Source organism: Lissotriton vulgaris, chromosome 11 (assembly GCF_964263255.1).
Source record: "Lissotriton vulgaris chromosome 11, aLisVul1.2, whole genome shotgun sequence".
NCBI classification, from domain to species: domain Eukaryota; kingdom Metazoa; phylum Chordata; class Amphibia; order Caudata; family Salamandridae; genus Lissotriton; species Lissotriton vulgaris.
Window position 1 is genome coordinate 409,843,720 of NC_141699.1, and position 17,336 is coordinate 409,861,055.

General features: G+C 46.1%; 1 protein-coding gene across 2 annotated transcripts in view; it reads right to left on the reverse strand.

Annotated features, from left to right (window-relative positions):
• Window positions 1-16,068, reverse strand: part of C11H2orf42 (chromosome 11 C2orf42 homolog) — a 280,308-nt gene extending 264,240 nt beyond the window's left edge. Inside the window, exon 1 of one of the 2 annotated variants that reach the window (XM_086943470.1) lies at window positions 15,655-16,068. The gene's annotated coding sequence lies outside the window, so the exon portion shown is untranslated. The remainder of the gene's footprint in view (window positions 1-15,654) is intronic. The other variant, XM_086943471.1, reaches the window with a different exon arrangement.
• Window positions 16,069-17,336: the final 1,268 nt, after the last annotated feature.

A 17,336-nucleotide genomic window follows, 5' to 3' on the forward strand; every position in this document is an offset into this window, starting at 1 on the left:
TTTACTTGTTAGAAAACCTATGAAATAGTTTGAAAGGCTTTTTGGGCCACGGTAAACATTTTCTACAAGCAAAAACAAAACAGAGAACGCAGCCGCCACTCAGTCTGTTAACGATAGTTGTCTGTTAAAAGTGAGGTAATTATTTATTAATATGGAGCATTTTGAAGTGGCAGTTTAGGAGTGGAGAGCCTTGACTTAAATATTAAACTGAATTATTGTGTAGCAAAATGATGCATGTCTAAAAGGTGTGTGTCACCAACATGAAAAGTTTGGAAAGCACTGCACTAGCTCCACATCAAGGTATCTGCTCCAGTCACCAACAGCAACTAACAAGTGTGTTTTACAAAGTGCTGGGTGCTTGGTCCTGGACCTAGAAAAGGCTTTTGACACAATTGAATGTGTTTTTCTGCTTCAAGCGTTACAAAGGTATGACCTAGGTGAAGTGTTTCTAAGTATCGCTAAACTGTTCTACACAAACCCCACAGCCAAAGTCAGGACTGGAATTTATGTGTCGACCCAAATGCCCATTAGGCGTGGCATTGTTGTCCACTCTCTCCCTTACTGTTTGCACTGGCGGTAGAACCTTTAGCAGAGGTACTTGACAACAAGCAAGATGAATGGGGGATTCCACTAGGCGACGGCATACGTTCGGTATCACTGTATGCAGATTATATGCTCATTTATCTTTGAGACATCAGATGGCCTTGCCGGTCAGTCGAGCGTACGCTGGAACATTTTGCCTCAGTATCTGGACTAAAAGTGAATTGGGACAAATCATGCCTCTATTACTTTGTGGAGCCTGTCCAAAACCTGTGCTTAGTTATTAATGGTAAACCGGTGCATTGGCAAATGACAGCATTCTATTATCTCGGAGTTCATATGTACCGCGAAGCAGCAAGATCTCCTTGAGGGTAATCTGACACATACCATCACAGCAATACGGGCACAAATGTCCTTCTGAAAAACCTTATCCCTAGCAGTTATGGGCCGAATCGCGCTAATAGAAATGGTGGTCTTGCCACGATTACTCTATCATTTTACTAACTTGCCCCTTTATCTCCGTCCTCCTACGTTCAAGGATTTGGTGTCTGATATACAGCACTTTATCTGGCATGATTCACGCAGTAGGGTGCCAATGGTTAAAATGTACCTGTCAACCACACAAGGAGGCCTATCATTACCAAATATGGAACACTACTACTTAGTAGCACAACTTCAGCGGGTGGCACGCTGGCTCAGTGCCCGCAATCATGGAGACAGAGCAACACAGGCACCCGGACACACCCAGCCTCAAATAGTGGTGCTCTTTAACCCTAACAGAAAAGGGAGTCTGACTATACAATTATTGCGGAAGATAGCTTATCAATGCTATTGCCGCTGCCTTTGCCCCACACACCACTTGGTACTTTATGCACCCGCTCTGCCTATACTGGGTACTCCCAGAAGGAAACGAGTGGTATCTAACGCAAAATCATACAGTGGTAGGAATTGGGCACTGTGGGAGACTTATTTAATGATGGACAACTTATCCCCTTTAAAGACCTAGCAGAAAATACTGGCCTGCCATGTGGGCAGTTCCTACGGCATGCCGCGGTGACTCGCATGCTCACCACACAGTGGAGAACCATGCTAAAGGAGCCAGACACACATCTTACCATACAATATTTGCATGAACTTGGAGCGGGTCACCATCTCATTGAATGGTTTGCGGACTCACTAAGGGCCCACACAACGCTGCCGCTGTGCTCTCTGCGTGCCCATTGCGATGTGGATCTTCAACGGCAGGTCACAAACCGTGAATGGAGCCACATACCTGAGCCCCATGCAAATTCCTTGTAACACACAATTTAGGCTCATCCAGTACTATATCCCCCACAGGGCTTACCTTACACCTGCCAAATTTAATATAATTTTTAATTTTGCAGACGCCCAAGTGTGCCAGATGCAACAAATTGGGGGTAGATCTTTTACATGTGCTGTAGTCCTGCACTATTATTCAGCCATACTTGGCCAAAGTTACTTGGGACTGGCATTATGGACAGAGCGGGCACTGGATTGGAACTGGGAGGTATGTATCCGGGGTCTTTATCACATGTCTAAGACACACAAAGTGCCATCCAGATACATAGACTTAGGCCTCATAGTAGCTAAACGGTTACTCACACGCAGTTGGAAAGCTCCTGAACCCCCAGTTGCCAAGTCCTGGTACTGCTCCCTCTTGTGCTGGGCACAGGCGGAGTGTTGCACTTCGCCACGAAGATGCGATAGGGATACGTAGGCAACCATTGGCGCCGGAATGGGATGTCATATTGTTAGATTTTCGCTCGGCGGAGCTAGATCAGAACGCAACAACCAACACGGCAGTACATACCAATAACGACATTGACCCACCGATGTCACCCACCCAGATCTATTAATACATGGCTGCAACATACTTGGTTAGTGCTCATTGAAATTTTAACTTCCACAGCGATCACACACAAGGCAATGTTTATACCTATTCAAGGGTCTGTCAGTAAGCCAGCCGTACTTTAACCCCTTCGATGAGGGTGACAAAGCCAGCTCGTCATGGGCGTTACCTGCGCTGCGCGAATGACTAGCTGGCTTTGTCACGTAACCCGCGATTTTCAAATTTCAGCGCACAGCGGGAAAACCCTCTAGCGCGCATGCGGTTAATAGACTGGAGTTATACCCTTTACTTTTAACCTCATGTGATTTAGAATAAGAGACTGTATTACTGTTAAACATGATTCCATATATATGTACTGATTGAGACCTTATTACCTAATGTATCCTTTTGATTTCTCCCCCCCCATTTACATTTGTTTTCTCAACTTCACAATATATTGGACTGTGTATTATCCTCACGGATGGCTGAGCTATAACCTTTTTCTTTTATATACCATTGTATATTGTACATAACCATATTGTACACTGTATTGGACACCTATATTAGAGATTACCAAAAATGTATACAGTCTGTCTATAAACGGTTTTGTTTATCAAACTTTAATGAAACTATAAAAAACAATAAAAAAGCAAATGTGTTTTACAAAGCAAGATGGCGCAGTCAACATTCAAGCAGAACAATAGCCAGCAGGCACGCTGTTATGGTTGTATACTTATTACGCGAGGAATGTAAAAGAGCATGTTGTGACATAGGTTCCAATGTTGAGCATTCTGTAAAAGACAGTTGCTGTGGCAGAGGAGCTTATCAAACATGTTTCCTGTATGTCCAGGGCTTATCTAATAAACAGCAATCTATGTGTTCCTGTAACGTGTGTGTGTGTGTGTGTGGATTGGTGCGCCCAAAATAACACATATTATATATATATATATATACACACACACACTGGGACATGCGGTCCACCTCCACCGCTACACAGTGGACAGTCATTTTGGGCGCACCAATCCACTTGGAGAGTGACAGGGTGGAACCAATCAGCTCAGAGCGGGACATATTTCATCAGGGTCCGAGTACGCCTCCTGGGTCACTTACCTGGCACCGAAATATATATTTCGGTGCCAGGTAAGTGATCCAGGAGCATGCTTTAGTAATGGCAAAATCTGTCTCCGTGTGAATTTGAGATACTTGAACAATAATATCATTGATCGCTTTCCCATACCAAAGATCATGAAGATAGTCTTGTTCTTGAAAGGGGAGAAGGGGTTCTCAACTATAGACCTCTGCTGCGTATTATCAGATTGTTCTCATGCCTATGTCCAAGAAGGTCCCGTCATTGATCACACCCTTTAGGTGTTTTTGTGGCTGTTTTCCAGCGTCTAATGTATGAGCTGTTGGGGAAAGAGAGGGGAGTGATGTTTTTCCAGGATGATATTTTAGTATTTGGGGAGAACAGATCAAAAACATAACGAGAGGTTGCTGAAATTTTGAGTACACTGGAAAGCAAAGGACTGTCTACAGAGTTAAACAAGTACAAGTTTGCAGAGAGGAGTGGGACTTACTTTGGGCATGTGATTAGTGAGTAGGGGGTCAAACAAAAGTCTTCATTGATCAGTAGTATTACTGGGGCCTCAGCGCCTGCAAGTACGGATCAAGTGAGCTCGTTTTTGGAGATCGCAAAGTATTGGTCGAAATTCATATCAAATTTTGCTGACAGTGTAAAACATTAGGCAATTGCTCAAAAAACATGTGAAGTTTGTGTGGGACTCGTAATGTGATGAGGAGTTTTGTAAAATTAAGTATGACATTGAAAGAGTACCTGCTTCAGGAAGTTTTGACCCAGCCTTGGATTGTTTGCATCACAATTAATGCAAACAACCAAGGGTTTGAGGAAGTATTAGCACAGAAAGATGCTAGGGGTAATCAGAATATTATCCTGTTTGTGTCCAAGTCGTTATCCCCAGCTAAAGAGAAATATCCTACAATTGAGAAGGGGGCGCGTGCATGGCCCTGGAACAATTTTTTACTTTTGTGTGGGGTAGACCAGTTACTATCCAGTGCGACCACAAACCTCTCATCAAGTTACTAACCACAGAGAGGAGTGTTACTTCTTCAGCCAGGATTGTCAGGCTGTCAATGAGGATGAAGGATTACATCTATTGCATAGTGTATGTTCCCGGTAAGGATAAATAGGTGGCAGATTGCCTATCTAGAATGCCTTGCCCGTTAGAGAACAGAGAGGACGATCAATGGAATCACTAAGATTGCATTGGTACATGACTGGCTCACCAGCAATTAAAAAGAAAGATTTGGAAAATGAACAGAGGGAGGATAATGGGTTACTAATTATTTTTCAGTATGTTGGAAGGCTTGCCCAAGAAGGAACAATTGGCTGATGGGTATAGATCTTTTTGGAAAGTTAGATCAGAGCTTTCCGTAAATTCTTAGAAGTAGTAAGATTATTCCTTCGGGTGATTTCCATGAAAGGATTTAAAGTCTCTTTCATGAGGGACATTTTGGTATAGCAAGGACTAAATCCGTTGTCAAAGATTTATTTTGATGGCCGTGAGTGGACAAGACAGTGGAGAGGTTTGTCAGAACCTGTGAGGAAGGTGTTCCAGCTATATTGATAAGTGATAATGGTGTGCAATTTGTTTCTAATGCTGCAAAGACATATTTCGAGAAAGTATGTGTTAATCACAAGACAACGTCTCTTTATAATCACAGTAGAAATGCCAACATATAAAAATGTAACTGGAAGATCAAAGGGGTTAGTCAGAGTGCAGTGGGAAAGCAGTGTCATTGATGGATTGCTGTGCAAAAAGTGGTGTGGGCAAATAGGGTGACTGAATGATTCTACAGGGTTGTCCCCATTTGTGATTATGAGAGGAAGAACACCAACTGAAAGTTCACACCAGCCTGGTTGCGTGGCAGTGTGGTGGAACAACCGTCACCGAACAGAGTTTAAAAAAATAAAAAGACTGGAAGAAGCACCCAAGAGTAGTCTTACTACAACAGTGTCCATGCAGTCAAAATAGTTCACGTACAAGTGGTGATTGGGTACTTGTGAAGAAACCTAATTAGGTTCCTAAGGATGAAAGCCAATACTTTGCACCAGAACAGGCAGGGGAAATTTTGCAAAATGCAGTCAGACTTAAGAGTGGAAAAGCGTGGATCCTTAAGCATGTGGCTTTAGGTTGAAATTGATCAGTGGAAGTACTTATGGTAATCCTAGAAGCGGAAGTAGGAATTCCCTTTGGTTGAAAGACATGCAGAGTAACAGTTTATGGCACAGGTCGGGTTGTGGGGGCAGGCACGTCCAGTGCAGTGTCAATGGAGCGTACTATGGGTGGCAATGTAGAATGTGAGGATGCACTGAAACATACAGCGACTGTCAAACGGAGAGAGAAGGAAGCGGGAATTACCTGGATGGTTGTAGGATTATGTTGTGGGTTTATTTATTTATTTTTGAAGCTTATAAAGCGCATGGCTACCTCCGGCGGAGGTGTCCCGGCGCTGAGATTACCCGAATGCCACCCAGAGAAGGTACCAGAAGTAAATCCTACAGAAAGGAAATAAAAGAAACAGACATTATTATGAACAATTAGTAAACAGCCAAGTTTTGAGTTTTCGTCGAAAGACCGTCTCAGATTCAATGAACCTGAGTTCCACGGGTAGTCTGTTCCAGAGTTTGGCAGCAGTGACGGTGAAAGTTCTGCCGCCACATCTGGAAAGTCTGAATCTTGGGACGATCAGTAAACGAAGGCTGTTAGATCTGAGGTGCCTAACAGAAGATTAAATTTTAAGGCGTTTACTCAGGTAAGACGGGCCTGTTCCATGAGTAGCACGAAATGCCAAGGTCAAGATCTTAAACTCAATACGCCGAGCTATGGGGAGCCAGTGGAGCTCATCTCTGTACGCTCTGACTGAGGTACGAGCAGGAATATTGCCAATAAGCCGAGCCGCGGCGTTTTGGACTATCTGCAGGCGATCAATCAGATACTGGGGGGCACCCGCATACAGGCTGTTAGCATAGTCCAAATGTGTGGTGATAAGTGCCTGGACCACCGTTTTGCGAGAAGATTGAGGAAGATACGGGAATATCTTCCTAATCATGCGCAATTTCGCAAAGCAAGCCCCCGCAACCTTGTTGACTTGGGATTTACCAGACAAGGTGTTATCGAATGTAAAGCCTAGGTTGCGGGCAGTCTGAGCTGGCTTAGGAGGGGGATCCAGGACAGTGGGCCACCACAAGCTAGCCGGGGGAGGAGATTTCTGACCGAAGAAAAGAACCTCAGTTTTTGCGGCGTTGAGTGCCAGGTGGTTAGCAGACATCCACGTGCAGATATTGCCAAGGCAGTTTCTAAAATCAGAGAAATGGGAGTCAGAGTGGCCTCTGAATGAAAAAATGAGCTGAGTATCATCAGCATAGGAGACCACCCTGACACCCCAAGATTCAACTACCTTAGCAAGAGGAGCAACGTAGATGTTGAATAATAGAGGGCTGAGGGCAGAGCCCTGGGGCACTCCGCACAGAAGAGGTTTATCCTCTGATTCAAATGGGTGCAACGTGACCCTCTGAAACCTGTGCGACAAAAAGGATTTAATCCAGGCCAGTACTGTGCCACTGATCCCGAGCTGATGTAAACGAGTTGCTAGTATGTCATGGGATACAGTGTCAAATGCAGCGGATAGGTCGAGGAGGACCAACATGGCCTCCTCGCCCCTATCCACTGATTCCCTAATAATTTCTGAGACCTCTAGCAACGCCGTCTCGGTGCTGTAACCCGCTCTAAACCCGGACTGGGAGTCGTGTAACAGCTGATTAGATGCCAGATACTGGGCCAGCTGAGTCTGTACCACTTTCTCCAAGACTTTCGCAGGTTTAGGCAGAAGTGAAATGGGCCGGTAGTTGGTGAATTGTAAAGGGTCAGCACCAGGTTTTTTTAGAATAGGGATTAGCCTGGCCTGTTTCCAATCTGATGGAAATTGACCCCGAGACAGAGAGGCGTTCCAAATCGAGAGGAAAGGTTTAACCAGAACAGGGGCAAGATTGCCCATGAGTTTGGCAGGGACTGGGTCCAAAGGAGAACCGGACTTCACTTTAGATAGTAAGGACAAGGCTTGGTCGGAGGTAAGCTCATCAAAATGATTAAATGAGCTATAACTGGAACAGGTTATATCAGGTGGGAGGCAGAGTGCAGCAGTATCAAAAGAAGAGGCGAGTTTGATAATTTTGTCCTGAAAAAAATCCGAAAGTCCGTTGCAAAGATCTTGTGTTGGAATACATTGGGTTTTCGTGGAAGGGGGATTGACAAAGTCTTTCACGATGGTAAAGAGAGTTTTGGAGGAATTCTGTGCCTGATGGATAAGATTGGAGAAATAGGCTCTCATCGTAGAGCGTTTCAGCTTATGGAATTTGTTCCGGGCAGATTTATAGGCCAGTTAAGATTTCTTACTCTCATATGGCTTATTGCCATCGTTATATTGTTCTAGTGATAATGGAGTATTGTATTTCTGACTTTTTGTGTGTATTTTCTTCCGCTTCTCCAATTCTTCAAGGTGTTATATTCCTTGATGTATTGTAATTATGTTTTAAGTGAAATGGGGGGGGGGGGGGGGGGGGGGTTATAAAGTAGGAGAATGTAGGACATGCTGTGACAAGGATAGGTTCCATGGTTGAGCATTCTGTAAAAGACAGTTGCTGTGGCAGAGGAGCTTATCAGACATGTTTCCTGTATGTCCAGGGCGTATCTAGTATAGAGCAAGCTATGTGATTCTGAAACCTGCTTCGAGTTTGTGTGTGCATACAAGCGAAACAAACACACTTCACGCATCTTCGGTATAATTGAGGCGGACAATTCTGGGGGTCCAGTGCCTTCAACGAGAAAATATCTGCACCACACAAAACTGTGATTGCGCGTTTTCTTCAAGTTAATATCTGTGCGTTGTAGACAGCGGGAAACCTACCTGAAGCCGCCGCAACGAACAGGACGCCACAGCCAGCCAGGCGCCATTGTCCACGCCGCCACCGCCGAGAGTCACACTCACTGGACACAGGAAGCGCCGCCGCTCCGGGACTACGAATCCCGGCAGCCTACGCGGCGGCGCACGCACTGACACCGCGAGGGCGCCAGGAGAGGTGCTCATAAGCGCACCAGGACCGGCGGAGCTTCGGGAGACAGCGGGAAACCTACCTGAAGCCGCCGCAACGAACAGGACGCCACAGCCAGCCAGGCGCCATTGTCCACGCCGCCACCGCCGAGAGTTACACTCACTGGACACAGGAAGCGCCGCCGCTCCGGGACTACGAATCCCGGCAGCCTACGCGGCGGCGCACGCACTGACACCGCAAGGGCGCCAGGAGAGGTGCTCATAAGCGCACCAGGACCGGCGGAGCTTCGGGAGACAGCGGGAAACCTACCTGAAGCCGCAGCAACGAACAGGACGCCACAGCCAGCCAGGCGCCATTGTCCACGCCGCCACCGCCGAGAGTCACACTCACTGGACACAGGAAGCGCCGCCGCTCCGGGACTACGAATCCCGGCAGCCTACGCGGCGGCGCACGCACTGACACCGCGAGGGCGCCAGGAGAGGTGCTCATAAGCGCACCAGGACCGGCGGAGCTTCGGGAAACCTACCTGAAGCCGCCGCAACGAACAGGACGCCACAGCCAGCCAGGCGCCATTGTCCACGCCGCCACCGCCGAGAGTCACACTCACTGGACACAGGAAGCGCCGCCGCTCCGGGACTACGAATCCCGGCAGCCTACGCGGCGGCGCACGCACTGACACCGCGAGGGCGCCAGGAGAGGTGCTCATAAGCGCACCAGGACCGGCGGAGCTTCGGGAGACAGCGGGAAACCTACCTGAAGCCGCCGCAACGAACAGGACGCCACAGCCAGCCAGGCGCCATTGTCCACGCCGCCACCGCCGAGAGTCACACTCACTGGACACAGGAAGCGCCGCCGCTCCGGGACTACGAATCCCGGCAGCCTACGCGGCGGCGCACGCACTGACACCGCGAGGGTGCCAGGAGAGGTGCTCATAAGCGCACCAGGACCGGCGGAGCTTCGGGAGACAGCGGGAAACCTACCTGAAGCCGCCGCAACGAACAGGACGCCACAGCCAGCCAGGCGCCATTGTCCACGCCGCCACCGCCGAGAGTCACACTCACTGGACACAGGAAGCGCCGCCGCTCCGGGACTATGAATCCCGGCAGCCTACGCGGCGGCGCACGCACTGACACCGCGAGGGCGCCAGGAGAGGTGCTCATAAGCGCACCAGGACCAGCTCCGCGGGACGCGAGCGGGACGCCCGGGGCGAAGCCCGGGCAAAGGGCGGGCCCTCTACGGCCCTCATCGGCACGAGGAGGCAGGGGCAGGGCCAGAAACCCTATCAGAAGCATACGAGGCAATCTACGGACCAAGTAAGACTGATCTGTTTGTTACAGCCCCTCGTTTACCTTTAGCTGCCTAGGCTTTGCGCTATACTATCCATAATGTCTAAAAAGAACCCAGTACCACAAGCAAATAACATGAAGAACTATCTGGTGCAGACAGTGGAAAAAATTAATTCTCAAAGGAGAGAATCATTGGGTCTTAGCCAGTCACCTGACTTACGCTGCTTATCCCCCTCCTTAACCCCATCACCTGAGGATACAATGTCTTTACAGACTTTTCCTGATGCTAGTTTTATGTGTCCTATAACACAGGAATCCGGCCCTGTGACCAGTAATGTACCATCTGGATCTGGTTCTGAGGTTCTTACAGTGGACCTTGGGAATAAAGTGGACAGTGACGAGGATCAGGAAATTCTTGCATCCCCCACAGATGAAGACACCTCAATCACTGAACTACCTTCCCGCTCGGATTCCGGGAAAAATAAAAACCCGCCTAGGCGGGGTGGACTAAGATCTGGGACTAGGAGGAAGAGGGTAAATACCCCAAAAGCTCCTCCTAAGGAAACCAGAGGGGGACGTGCTAAGCCTACCAATAGTTTTGATGAGGATTTATTCGATAGACTTGCTGAATTAATTGATACAAAAATTAAATCCATTGTCAAGCCTCTGCTCTCTAAAATCGACAAACTTCAATCTGAGATTAAAAAGTTGGGAGGGCAGATGAACAAATTAACTGAGGGTGTTGACTGTGTCATGACAACTGTGGCAAATATGGGTAATAACAGTAGGCAGGATGACGACCAAGAGAGGGTGAATACAGTTGCAGCCCCAAGTAATCCACCACCCCAGCTTCCTGACCAAACAATTAGCGGTTCTGGCACTAGCAGAGGGGAGGGCTCTTTAATGGTTGAGATACCCCCTGTACAAGCTCAGCCAACTGACCCACTTCAATTTATAGTTGAAGCCTCTACTGTCGTTTTAGTTCTGGCTAACGTTCTACCATTAGAAGCTGGTATTGAGGAATCCCCTTCCTCCCTGTCTAACAAAGCCCTACAGTGGCTTACAACAAATACGAGATTAGCTCCAGGGGGCGGCCAGCAGTTGGCCCAGGAAATCAAAACAGCTAAGAGGGTCTCATGGCTGGGCAATCGCCCTAAAAAATTCAAGGGGGATTGTGTAGCAGTAAGTTTTACACACACAGGGGTGTTACCTAACATCCTAATTAACTTACTCCCACCACAGCGTAGGCAGGGTTCTGTTGTACCATTGACACTGAAATTCTTTTATGGTGAACAACAGAATGTTACATACCCTAAAACACCAGCCTTTGGTTGGGATTCTAACTCTGACACACACCACAGATGGGGTAATGAACACACTCGCAATATTGCGAATCATCCAGTACCCCAAGGGTTTCAGAATCCTTTTGCTCAACCCCTCTTATTGTCCAACCGTTTTGCACCTCTATCCTTTTTGGACCATAATGATGGACTTCAGCCAGAACACCCTGTAAAGTCTAGGACTAATGTGCCTGTTTTAGCATTCTTACCTGGAATATTGCTGGCATTAAGACAAAGGCAGATAATGCAACCTGGCTAAATTTTATATCCAAGTAGGACATTATCGCCTTTCAGGAAACCTGGGACACTAACAACAGTTTTTCTCTTGATGGCTTTAGCTACTTTAGTATCCCTGCCGTGGCTAGCTCAGCAGGAAGAGCTAAGGGGGGCCTGATTAGCCTGTTTAAACTTGATATTAAGGGTTGCCTCAAGATACTAGCCTCAGGTTCCGAACATTGCCTTATCGTTGAATTGTCTCGTGCTGAGTCTCCTAATATTTTGTTTATTAATTTTTATAACTCCAATGCTGCCGATTGCACGTCATACAGTCTCGGTAGATTGGATGATTTTCTGTCAGTCTATAGTGAGGATGTTAACGCATTTGAAATCATCTTCTTAGGGGATTTTAACATACATCCTTGTTTACTATCGTGTGTTTGTGATGACGAAGATTCCCCCCCCGAATAGTGCAATGGTCCATCTGGTGCATAACAAGCAGGGGGATTGTCTAGAAAAATTTCTTGCTAGATGGAACCTATATGAATCTAGTTGTGGGGAGGGGGAGGTAAGGGCCCCTACTTTTAAGGGCTCAGACAATGGCTCTATTATTGATTACATTTTTATTTCTGCATGTTTTTTATCTAAAGTTTTAATGTATAGAACTGTGGTATCCGCCTTTAGTGACCATAACCCAGTTTCTCTGGACCTAGTAGAGGGTGAATTATTAGGACGCATCCATGGCTCAATTTTTAGGGATGGACCACTCAAAGTTAAGGACCAAAGACGCAGACTTAAATGGGATAGTATAACCCCAGAACCGTTCATTCAAGAAGTTTTGTTAGAGGCTGAGGAAGAGGTTGGGGTGTGCCTATCGAACGATGCTAATGACGAGGATGTAATTCTCGCATTTACTAACATATGCTGTAAGATAAACGGTAGGCTCTCTGTGATCAGCAAGCCCAAAACCAAACCTCTTAAAAGATGGTTTGATCATAGTTGTTCCCTAGCACATTCTGTGCTGCTTGATGCTCTTAAATCTAATCCAAAGGATCGTGACCTTATTAGGACTAGTAGGGCCTTATACAAAAAAGCCATTGCAGCCAGAAAGAAAGAGCTTAAAGATGAAGCTTGGGCGCAACTTACAGACCCAGCCATAATAAAAAATAGCGGTGAGTTCTGGAGGATTGTTAACCAACCCCTTCTTACAGGCGAGGACAACTCTCCCCTAGAAACTAATATCCCAGATCAGGATTGGATCAAACACTTTAGAGACATATATTCAGGCCAGTCTTTAGTCGAGAATAGTGCTTATGAAGAGTCTACTTCTATATTGGGAAACCACTTGCACTTTGAAGCTGAGGAAGTTTTAGTCGCTATTAATTGCACTTTGACAAAAAAGGCACCGGGACCGGATGGCGTTCCGGCTGATGCCTTTAAATGCTTCCCTAACTTCTGGTCAAGACTGCTTTGCAGGGTTTTTAACGCCTTAAAACGTGATAATATTCCTGACTCTTGGAAAACCTCAACTATTATCCCGGTTTTCAAAAAAGGTAATAGGCAGGACCCTGCATGCTATAGGCCCATTTCATTGATAGACTCCTCAGTTAAGATTCTAGGGAGAGTCTTATTAGCGAAATTTAATGAATGGGCCTCTGAGAATAATATCTTGAGCAACGTGCAATATGGGTTTAGACCCAAGAGAAGCACCTTGGACCAGTGTCTCAATCTCCATCTATTGATTGAGAAATACACCAGAGCCAAGGATGGGTCCATGTACCTAGGGTTCATGGACCTCTCCTCTGCATTTGATATGGTCAATAGATCCAAGCTCTGGGGTAAACTGGTTGACATGGGCCTGGACAGATCCATAGTCAACTTACTGTCTGACCTCCATTCTGGCCTGTCCGCTAAAGTTAGAGTCTCCACTACTGGAAGGTTTACTGAAGTGTTTGCATCTGAAAGGGGAGTCCGCCAGGGATGCATTTTGGCACCACTACTGTTCACGCTGTATGTGAATGCTCTAGAGCCCGCCCTAAGTGGGGTTACAAGCGACATTCCACGTGCAGGGGAACAGGGTATACCAGTTCTTCTGTACGCGGATGACGCGGTGCTACTGGCCCGAACAGGTGTGGGGCTTCAACGGCTTTTGGACGCTTTTGAATCCTTCATGGGTTCTTTAGACCTGAAAATAAATGCGAAAAAATCTCAGGTCATGCTCATGGGCCGGGCTTCAAGGACATCCCTCCATAAAACTTTTTTCTGCGGCAGGGAAAAACTTGTTCGGGTCACTTCTTTCCCTTACCTGGGGATCACCTTTGACGAGAAAGGTAGCTGGGGTCCCCATGTAAAAAGTAGAGCAGCTACACTGGCCAGAACTTCCGCTGCCCTTCATGGGTTTTCAAAAAGACTGGGGGGTAGGCCTTTTGAAGCTATTAGCAAAATATATAAAGCTAAATGTATCTCTGTAGCCTCATATGGTGGCTCCCTGTGGGGGTATAAAAGAGTTGATCCCATTCAGACCGCGGAAAACAAATTTTTTAGATCTGTTTTGGGCGTTCCGCAGTCAACCCCATCCTATACTGTCCACCAGGAGTTAGGAGAAGGCTTCATCATCGATTTGGTTAGAACAGCACCATTAATCGCATGGCTAAAGATATGGCTCAATCCTGAAATTCCCTTAAACCATACTATAATAAGGGATTGTCTGACCCTAGACAATGTACATAGGATTGGATGGTTAAAGTACATCAAGGACAGTTTTTGTAGGTTGGGGAGGCCTGAATTATACACAGTCACTGACTCCATAACATCCAATGACGTCGTCTTTATCAAGGTTGCTATGAAGGAGCTCCTCTCCTTGGAGAAGGAAGAAATAGAGCTAAAGAAACCTTGTGTTAGGGCCAGCCTTTTGCTGGCTATACCTAGTGGTCCTGACAACTATCTCAATGTGGTGACTAATCCCTATCATAGGTTCATTTTAACCCGTTTTAGACTTAACCTGATTCATTTTAACTTGGGTTTTTACTCTGAGTGGAGTACCCCTGAAAAGGCCCCGCCCTGTCCTTGTGATCTTTTTTCAGAACAGAGCACAATGCACTTTATAATGTTCTGCAGCTATTATAATGAGGCCCGGAGGTTTTTTCTCGTTCCTATACTTAAGGAAGCGGGATTTATTTTGGTCCGACCTGCTCTTATTTACCTACAAATGTTGCAAACCCCCAGGATCATGTTTTTTGTGGCAAATTTCCTGGTGAGAGCAATAAGAAGCAGGAATATCAGACTTAAAAATGCATCTACCTCCTTTTGAAGCCCAGACTCGTTTATTAACTAGTCTGGCTGCTGGCAACTTTTGGTTAAGAACTCTAGATCACAGTGTATCAGGGCTTGTAGTTACCTTATTACAATATTTATCCGGGGACCCACCCTTGGAATATTGCACTTTATTAAGCACTTTAGTACTATTGCACTTTAATACTATGTAATTACAAAGTATCAATGAACTATAACATGGTACATTGATTTTTTATCTAAATGTTTTCTTTTAAATGCTTTTAACTGTTTTTATTCATGCTATTTGTTGTCTGTGATTTTATGCCATTGTCTTTGTATGATATTAAGTTATCGCAATAAAGAATTTTGACTGACTGTGCGTTGTAATGGCCGATGTCTTACTGGTACATACAGGGGCCCCTTTGTTGTTATCCTGCGGTTGGAGCAGGACTGCTCCTAACACGAAGAGGCTAGCATCACTGACAGTTAGGTAGGCTTCCTATGGTCATAGAACTTAATAGAGGTTTCAGCGCACGGGGCGTTTTCGGTCCTTGTAGAAACTAATTCCAAGTCACCTACCCTCAAACGGGCAGTTTCGGATGTCAAGCAGTCTCATCACGTTGATGGCTAAGCAGACGGGATAAAACGGTTGGCCGCCCAACAAATGGGGGCACCCACCACCTTATATCGTCCACAAAATAAGGATAAATCGTCCGTTCATCAAGAAAGATCCACATGTGCTGAAACAAAGTAATTTATAAAGCACAGGAAAATACTACACGGTCTCGTCTGTTCCTTCATCGTCATAATGAACCCTGCAGGCCTCTCTCATTCGCCACTTCGTAATAATTTTATATTTCTGAGTTAAATACTAACGAGCAACGCAAGATCCAGTGGTGCATCTCTAAAAGGAAAAGTGGCCCAACGCCAACCTCAGTGCATGTTTCCCTTCACTGCTGGCAGCCTGAAATGTGTATTGGTGAGCATCAAGCAAGAAGTCTAATAAGAACATCCACTTACGTCTCTCGGATACCACTTCCGGTCAGTCTCAGTCCAGGCTCGCATCCGCCCGCAATCTTCCTTAGGCCGGTGCGGCCCCGCCTTCGAGTGCTTGTCGAAGCAGCCAGAAGCAGTGAGTTCGGACGGTCCGGTTGGACCTACAGCCTGCATTAACAGCTGCCCGAGCCGGCGAATTTAGCCCCGTCCCTTTCCTGGGTCTCTTACCACAGCTCCAGCTTCTTACTAAACATGGATGACTGCTTCCTGTAACGAAAGTAGGGATTGGGCGGTGCCTCATTCAACGTAGTCACGTAGCACGTTAGAGAAGGTAAGGCTACCGGAAGTTGTAGTTCTAGCACAACTTCCCGCCCCTAACCTAAAATTCGTGTTAATTTTCGTTCGTATTACTGAGGTTGTAGAACTACTGTACCGCTCATCCTTTTACGGGATTTGTGTATAATGTATCCCCATTTCAACGCTTTGCAATGCTAATCTACTAGACGAAGTAATTATTTATTGAGGAGTTTTCTGAAAAGTTACGTAATAGTAATAATGTAAATGTATTTGTAGAGCGCTTAAGACCATGGACAAGGCATTGAAGCTGTTTTCAGCCTATAGCATGTAATCTGGCAGCTACATAGTAGGGAATTAGAAACAATTCACTAGGCTAGGGGAACCCATACATCGGGGGTCAAGGAGTGGCAGAGAAAAGAAGGTGGAGTCACAAGGGCGGAGCTTGAAAAGTAGAGTCAGACTGTCGACTCCTACATTTAAAAAAAAAAATCTGCAAAAGAAATCGGCTGCAAATAAATTGACAAGACATGGCAATAAATGTATTTTAGTTTACTTAATTGGTCACAAAGAGGCTGCATTTTACAATATCCATTTCTATTTGTATCTCTTCCCTGTGTGACTTTACAACTTGTACATTTGCAATTTTTTCCCCTGTTTGAATATGTTATGTAACTCATGTAATCCTAAATCCTTATGTATCGCAACTGGTTCTTTTGTAAAGCCCTCTGACACCTTCGGGTAATGTTCGCGCTATAGAAAATCGCATTAAAACTATACATAAAAAAGACACCTATTGCAGAGATCTTTGTGTTGCCAGCAATTATGAGGAAGTTATAATAGCAAGAAGAGATCCCTAGGGTTAAGGAAGTTCTTGGAGAGTTCAGTGTTTTGTCCAGTCACAGTTTTGACTCAATTCAATTCAATTCATGAAGCTTTATTCGGTACAAAGGAATTGACCATAAAAGCACATATAACAAGCATTTACAATGCAATGGTTTCGCCTTTGTTAAAGTTAGAGCTATTGGCATTGCTCTTGACATTATTTTTATTTATGTTTTTTTAACATAAATAAATGGCATTGTCATTTACAATGCCACTAGCTTTATCTCTCGCAAATGACACACACAGAGCCCCCCCCACACACACAGCCACACAAAGCTCCCCACACACACAGCCGCACAAAGCTCCCCACACACACAGCCACACAAAGCTCCCCACACACACAGCCACACAAAGCTCCCCACACACACAGCCACACAGAGCCCTCCACACACACCCACATGGCACAAGCAGGCAACAGGGGCACACTGAGGCACAAGCAGGCAACAGGGGCACACGGACGCACAAGCAGGCAACAGGGGCACACTGAGGCACAAGCAGGCAACAGGGGCACACTGAGGCACAAGCAG